General features: G+C 36.2%; 1 pseudogene; it reads right to left on the reverse strand.

Annotated features, from left to right (window-relative positions):
- Positions 1 to 516: 516 nt before the first annotated feature.
- LOC141522688 (heat shock cognate 71 kDa protein-like) lies at positions 517 to 3,035 on the reverse strand (annotated as a pseudogene).
- Positions 3,036 to 8,653: the final 5,618 nt, after the last annotated feature.

Genomic DNA, 8,653 nt, shown 5'->3' on the forward strand with positions numbered 1-8,653 from the left:
AGGATTAGCATTTTCCCAATTAATTTAAAATATTTTTCTTGACAGTGAAGATTTCCATTTAATGTGTTGGATTTCATTTGAGGATGGTGAGAAATGAGTAATTCTCATGTCTACAATGGCTTGAACCTGTGATTGCTCTTACTGATTCAGAAGCTAGTATTTCCCAAGTGTCTAGCTCATTCTCTGATAGTAAATTAGAAAGAAAAGTATATATTAGTAGTGAACTTTCTTATTCTGGCATCTTTTCCATACTGTAGATACCAAATGACACTGCAACTTTAGGTTGTTATAAGTTCTTTTTTTTATGGTACTGATTTTAAATAGATTTTATTCTCCAAAATAAGAATTCTATTTCCATTTTTACAGTACTGAAAAAGTGCAATGTTGTTCACTTCTCTCTCTCTCTCTCTCTCTCTCTCTCTCTCTCTCTCTCTCTCTCTCCACACATTCAAGCATCCAGAATGTCCCAGCTTACACAGTACCTCAAATCTCACTTTTACACTGCTACTGGCTTGGTTATAAATTGGAGTCTTTTGGAAAACTATATAGAATGTTCTTTTTTCTGGTGTATTTAGTTAACCTCTTCAATAATGAAGAACCTCTAGATAGAGCTCTTTCAACCCCTGGAAACCTCCCAGTCATGTCTCCTGGCATGTCCCTGGCACTCTAGTGCAGCTTAGGAATGATGGCATTGCAGACTTTCTCCAATTCTTTCTGCTGATGCTCAAATTCATCCTTCTCAGCAGTCTGGTTCTTATCCAGCCAGCTGATTATTTTATTACATTTGTCAAAGCTCTTCTTTTTGTCTTCATTACCAGTTTTGCCTTGGAATTTCTCATCCTCTATAATAACCTTCTTGTTGAAAGCATTAGATTCAAGAGAATTCTTGGAAGACACCTTGTGTCTCTGTCCTGTCTCTTCAGTCTTATATTTCTCAGCCTCCTGGACCATATGCTCAATGTCTTCTTTGTTCAAATGACATTTGCCACTGGTGGTGATCTTATTTTCCTTTCCTGAGCTGTTATCCAAGACAGAAACATTGAAAATGTATTTTGCCAAGATAACGGGGAAAAATTGTAAAACTCAAAATAAATAAAATCTTCTAAGAGTCTTGGGTCACAGGCAAAAAGGAGGAGATCCAATCAAAAAGTTTAAAAAAAAGTCTTTTGTATCAATGACAAATGTTGCTTCAATCCAAAGGACACCCTTAGTTTTCAGGGGAATTGTTGTGAGATCAAACTTGCCATGCCAAATATTATCTTTTGTCATTGCTTTGCCACCTTCATAAACCTGAATGAACACACCAGGCTGGCTGTCTTAGTAGGTAAAAAAGATCTGCAGCTAAGTGGAGCAATGAATAGAGCATCAGTCCTAGAGTCAAGAGGACCTGAGTTTGAATATGTTCTCAAATATTTGACACTTACTGTGTGACCTTAGGTAAGTCACTTAACCCTGATTGCTTCCCATGCAGGGCCATCTCTAGTTGTCCTGATTCCTACCTGGCCATGGACCTAGATGGCTCTGGAGGAGAAAGTGAGGTTGGTGACTTAGCACAGCAGCGCCTTGCTTAAATACAATTCACTTTCTTTTCAGGCCTCACCTCCCTGATGTCCTAGTCTTTTTTGAGAATGAAGGACAAACATCATCATCTAAGATCTTTGTCTGCTTTGTAGGGATGGGGGTATTGCTTTTGATCAGAAATGACGTAGCTAGGGCAGCCAAGTCGTGCATGGATAGAACACCAGTCTTGGAGTCAGGAGGAACTGAGTTCAAATAAGACCTCAGACAATACTTACTTAGCTGTATGACCTTGGACAAGACACTTAACCCCATTGCCTTGCAAAAAACAAACAACAAAAAGACAGCTCCACTAGTAGTTTCAATTACAAGGGAAAAAGAAATGATGTCTAACAGCGGAAAGTCTTACACATTTTCAGATTTGTCTCTAGACAAATTGGCAACCTGGACAGTTACATCACAGGCAAAAGTTTAATAGGACTGATGTTCTTGTGGAGTTCTTCATCATTGAAGAAGTCCTGCAAAAAAAGCTTTTGGATTTTGGGAATTCAAGTGAAATCACCAATCAATCATAAATTTCTTTATGCCACTCTTTAAAATACTCCCCAGACTCCCCTGTAATTCCTTGTCTTATGTGTTTCACCATGAGTTTTGTCAGTATTCTTTGAGTCATCCCTGATTCAATTGATATTTAAGAATTCTTTTTTTTCAGGGAGAAGCATGGAGTCATTAAATAATGTTTGTAATTTCCCAAACACAATCAGTTCCATTCTTTCTTATTCAATGTAACCATTTGTAATGATGTCATGGATTTGCAATTTATTTAGCTTGCTGTCTCTTAGGACCTTTTTCACAAGGTTCAGTGTACCCCTGAAGAGATCAGCATTCAGCTCTTCAAAAGAGGCATAGGTGATAGAAGTTTAGAAGTCAAATCCTTAAAAGAGAGTTAATCTAAATATTAGCCTGGGTATTGCAAGAGAGGGGATACTTTGCATATTCACAAGTGGTGTGCAGATGTTGGACATCCCTCCTGTTTTTATTGATGTCCTTCTTGTGTTTTCACTTAGCAATTCATTCAGCAATGAAATGGTTGATGATGATTGTCAAAGTCTTCCCTACCTAAATGGGCTTTCTCAGGGGTAGACTTGATTTCAAAGATGCCACCTTCAAAGGTAAGAATGTAGATATCCAATGAATCACCTCCAAGGACAAAGGTGAACACATTTCTCTTAGCACCAAACATTTTGTCCAAGCAAAAAGCAACAACAAAAATTGTCTCAATGATGATTTAGAGCATGGATACCATCAATGGTTACAGTATCTTTATAGTCAGGTGTGGGGAATCAATGAATTATATTGGGACATAATGAAACCATTGTGACAGTCTTCCTAAGGTAAGTTTCAGCAATTTCTTTCATCTTAGGAAAGGTCATAGAAGACATTTCTGAATCAAAACTTTTGGTCTCCCCTTTTTATTCCACTCAGACTTTAGGTCTGCCTATATCATTCACCACCATTAAAGTCAATGTTTCATGTCTAACTATGCAATTGCATCATCAAATCCACAACTAGTCAGGCATTTGCATCAAGATTGTGTTGGTAGAGTTAATAGCAATCTGATTCTTATACATATATATGTATATATATATATATATATATGTGTGTGCATATATATAATATATATAAATACATATACATAGGTGTATAAAATGTTTGTATGTATATATGGATCAAATAATCAAGTTCAGATAAATGAATAGATGTAAAGATTAGACAAAAAACAAAGATTTTTTAAACTAGGTTAAGAGAACATTCTCTGCCTCATTTTCTAACTAACCTTAATCACTGAAATGGCACTGCTTTAGCTAAACTGAGACCTGTTAAAGACATTAGGTCAAAGTCTCCCACTGCATCCAGGGCCATCTTCAATCCTTCTGTTCTATATCCGGTCACCAGACTCAGATGGTTCCAAATGAGAAAGTGAGGTTGGTGACTTTGCCCAGCACCCCCTCACTTAAATCCAATTCCCTGCATACCATGGCATCATCTCCTTGAGAATGAAGGACAAATAATAACTAGTTTTATGGGGAAAAAAGCTGAGATGCACTTATGGCATGGCTTAATTTCAAGAATGAAGGACAAAAAAGGACAGAGAACAGTGATGAACAGTTCATAAAATTTGAGAGGAAAAGAGGTTACTGGCAGCTGCTGACAGCTTGGGGAGAAGGGAAGTACCATTGAACTCAGTGACTGCTAGTCTTTGTTTTCTCTTGTTACTAAAGAGAAACATTCCTGCTGAGGCCCTGGAGCCGTAGGTTTTCAACTACTGATTTCCTCTTGGTGGACAGAAGCCTGAACTCTCTAAATCTACCTGTGGCACCTATAGGTGAAGTCACTGACCATACCAATGATTATGACCTCAGAGGGAGAGAATACATTTTTTGGTCAACTGCAGAAACATTTATGAGAAAGTTTGATGGTGCCAACTAACTTTCAACTTGATGATTTTGAATATGAGAATAATGAATCTTCTTCGTAAACAGAGATCCAAAATTGGTTTAAATATGGTTATATTGAAATAGTGAAAGTTGTCCGAATTAAAGTACATTATAGATGCAAATTTATTAGTATTAGTAGTAGTAATATCTTTATAAAAACTAATGGATCCTTAATTTCCAGGTCTATAGGAATAAGATTTAAGTTTAAGTGTAGGGTTAAAAGTTTAAAAATAATTATTTGGTTTATTGGTCTTTTCCTGGAGTTCACTATATGGAAAGTCTCCAAATATAATACGGACTTAGATTTCCACATCCTTTAGATTCCATCAAATGCTCAAAGTAACAATTCAAGTACTGGGGATAAGACAGACTTTGCTTTTCCCATCTAATAGATGATAAATGAAATGCAGAAGGCTCATGAGAAAGCATATGCAAATCGTTGTTGTTGCTGGTTGTTCCTTTGTTCTCAAAGACAATGACATCAGAGAAGACAAGAAAGTGAATTGAATTTGAGGGAAAGGATGCAGTGCTATGTCACTAGCCTCACTTTCTCCTCCAGACTCATCTGGTCCAATGGTCAGATATGAATCAGGATGACTGGAGATGGCACTGGATGGGAGGCAGTCAGGGTGAAATGACTTGCCCAAAGTTACACAACTAGTAAGAGTCAAGAGGTCAAATCTGAACTCAAGTCCTCCTAATTCCAGGGGGACTCAAAATAAGCATAAATAATTAAACAGTTTTCCCTTTCTTTTGAGTCTTCTTTTTTCCCCAAGATTCTAAAGTTCTCCACACTAACACTGCTCTAGAATACCTATTTAATCTTCTGAAGTAGCTGAACTTGTAACTGATAACCCAGAAAACTCCTTAGAAATTCCCATATTGGGGCAGCCAGGTGGCGCAGTAGAGTACCAGCCCTGGAGTAAGGAGGATCTGAATTCAAATCCAGCCTCAGACACTTACTAATTGCCTAGCTGTGTGACCTCTGTCAAGTCACCTAAACCCTCTAGCTTGCAAAAACCAAAAAAAACACAAAAAAATTCCCATATTTAGGTTTATGGCTATTCTGAGACTTTGAGCTTTCCCAGAATGGAAACACACTCACAGTAGTTTCCTATCAATCCCCTACCATATGATCAACCTACCACTAATAACAGAAACTGATATAATTCTAGCTCTTTGTTTCTCTTAGACTAAGAAAATTTATTTTTTATCTCTGAGAAAAAGTGAAAAGATAGTCAAAGAGTAGTTAGAGATCAAGAGCACAACTTTTTTCTTGAACTGAAAGCATGTGTTTCTGTGGCTTTTGGAGAAAAGATCTCATTACCCGATGATCTCTTAGGTTCTTTCTGGGAGAAAGTGGAAAAGATAAATAATCCTAGTTCTCAAGAACAATTTTCAATTATAAACAAAGGTAGCTACTCCTTGTGAAGCCCATCCTGCCAAAAGTTCAAGCAGGAAAATCCAGTGAGGGAATATTCCTCATCAAGGGACTTAGAAGCTGTCTTTACTACTTCTAATAAAGTGCCAGTGATCCTATCTACCCCTTATATAGGAAAATGCATTTAAGAATCCCAAACCAAGGGGCAGGTGGCACAGTGGATAGAGCACCAGCCCTGGAGTCAGGAGGATCTGGGTTCCAATTTGACCTCACATTTAATAATTACCTAGCTGTGTGAACTTAGACAAGTCACTCAACCCCATGGCCTTGCAAAAACCAAGAATCCCAAGTCAAGATAAATACTCTATAAAGTTGTACAATTGATTGGGGAATTTCCCTTATTGATCTTTTACTTAAAGATGGTAATGAAAATTATCATTCTAATACTGTCCTTAATAGACTTTATCACATATGAGTTGTTTGACTATAGAACACTGGAGTGGATTATCTAGATAAGTAAGACCTCCAAAAGATTAAAACAACTTTCTCCTCAGTCACAACTCCATCCACTACTTTATTAGATCTTATAGACAGGACAATCTCAGAGTTGTCTAGAAAAGACTGTGGAGAGCCAGTGAGTCTGCAGATGGAAATCACAGAATTTAAGAAATGAGTGACTACATGAGTGACTACAAAAGTAAAAGGAAGAAAGTTCACCTGGAAGAATTAAACCCCAAAGACTTAGGGTTAAGAATATCACTTCTGTTCATTAGTCAGCCGATATTGATTAAATATTGAATATCTACAAAGTGAAAGATCTGGTAATAGAAGAGACCAAGAGCTAAGCAAGCAGAAAGAACACTGGGCCTGGGTCCAGAAGATCTGAATTCAAATCCAGCCTCAGACACTTACTAGTTGGATCACTTTGGACAAAGCACTTGATTTCTGTTTCTTCAACTGTAAAATGGGAATAATAATATCTCCTACATCCTAGGGCTGCTGTGGGTATCAAATGAGATAATTTTAGAAGAGTGCTTAGCAGAGGGGCATTTAATAAATATTTATTTCCTTTTTTTCTGCCTGCTTTCCTTCCTTCCTCTAAGGCATAGTCCTTATTCTCCATAGTTTTTAAACTACTAAAAGAGATAAAATGTATACACACAGACACTAACAAAAAAGGTAATACGAAAGTGCTAATAAATAAATAATCATGGGAATAAGAAGAAATCATTTCTGCAAAGGTAACCAGAGGAGGTGGGTTCTGAGCTTCATTTTGAAAGTTGGGCAGTATTTGGATAAGTAGAGAGAACAAAAGATCATATTCCAAGTAGGGTCAAAGACTGACCAGGCATAAACAGTGTGATAAGTGATTTGACATCTTTTCCTTAGATTGATCATACCTTCTGCCACCATATTGGATTTTATGATGATATCAATTTTAGAATGTTCCAATAAAATAATTATAAATGTAATGTAGAAGTAGAGGCAAAGAACAAATTCTTGGGAAAAATAATGTGAAAGTATTCCATTCCCCCATCCCCAGGTCCCATGAATTTTTCATCTTAGTCATTTAATAAGCAGTAATTAACCACCTACTATGTGCCAGTCAATGTACTAAGCATAATGGATATAAAATGAAGTAAACTAGTCCCATCAGAAGTAAAAATGGGATGATTTAAGGCTTAACCTCAGGTCTTTTGACTCCAGTTCCAAGTTATTCTCTCCATTATGGCATTCTGATTTGTGTACTAACAATATGTAAAGAAATCTAGGTTAAATGATTCCTTGTAGAAAATAATAAAAAATCACAAATAGACCCAGTTTCTTTCTTCTCACAACGAATTAAAAGTTCCTTGAATCTAGGAATATTTTAATCCTTTTCATAATCTAAGAATTTAATACCTGAAATATATTAGGAAAATATTAGGAAACATTCAATATTATTTATTAATAATAAATGCTATTTATCAATAGTGATATTATTTATTAATAGTATTAATGGTTAGTAAATATTTATTAAATTGAATTTGAGTCTCTCAATTCAGAATATTTGATTCTATATTTATTATACTGAATGAAGAAAGAATAACATGAATTCAAATGAATCTCATTCTCAAAGAACGTTAGTGCTGCTGCTAATAGATTTCAGCAAATGCTGACTGCATTATACCAATAAAGAGTAAACTTTCAACAGATGCTAATGATTCATACTTTTGCTTTAAAGAATTATTTAACTTGATTTACAGTTTTCCACATGATGTGATAAAAACATGGCTTAACAATTTGCGTAGTAAATAGAGAAGAAAACTTTTCCTTCAGCAGAGAAAAGACAATTTTAATTAGCTTGTAAACAAGAACAGATAAAAGGGAGTGCTTTTAAGGAATCTGAGTCTACCTCCAAAAGGCTCATCCTAGCTCCTCTCCTCCTGCCCTTCGGGGGGAGGGGGGAGGCTGAACAGGTAGGGGAATATGGGGAAAGAGGTGGGAGTTGCTCTCTGGCAATGAAGGTATTGTTTTGGCTGACTAAAAGGTTCCTGCGTTGGGCATAGTTGACAACAGCTAAAAGATGTGGCCTACTAACTAATTCCAGGGGCTTCATGAAAGGCAAGAGTAATTCAAAGTCAGCAAAATTGAACATAAGCCACAGTGAAACATCTATTTAAAAAAAAATCTATTGCTCAGCTTCTCTCAATACTGCACTGTGAATATATTTTGACTTCTTCAGGCATAGGTATTTTCACAATACCATTCATAAGTTACTGTGATTCATTCTGGATTTTTAAGGCAAAAATACCCTAAAGTGATACTTAAGATCTCATAGAAGAACATCAAAGTTAGACATACACTCTTCAGTAGAATGTAAGCTCCTTGATGGCAAGGAACGTTTCCTTTTTGTCACAGCATTATTAACATTTAACACAGGAGGCACTTAACCAATGTTTGAACTGAATTCAGTTTTGACCTGATCAGATCTATGTATTGTAGATAAAAGGATCTTTACCTCCTTGCCAAAGGTAGCTGGCAGCTTTATTTGCATACAAACATGGTACTAATTTATTCAAGAGAAAATATTCAAGAGGAAAATAGTACAAATCTTGAGAAAATTGTCAGTATTAACTGAAATACTCCATTAATGTAGATTCAAAGAGAGAGAACTGGATTGGGAATCATAGGACCTAAATTCAGTCCTTGGTAGAAAGAAAGAAAGAAAGAAAGAAAGAAAGAAAGAAAGAAAGAAAGAAAGAAAGAAAGAAAG

The sequence above is a fragment of the Macrotis lagotis genome, chromosome 4, assembly GCF_037893015.1.
Source record: "Macrotis lagotis isolate mMagLag1 chromosome 4, bilby.v1.9.chrom.fasta, whole genome shotgun sequence".
In the NCBI taxonomy this organism is placed as follows: domain Eukaryota; kingdom Metazoa; phylum Chordata; class Mammalia; order Peramelemorphia; family Peramelidae; genus Macrotis; species Macrotis lagotis.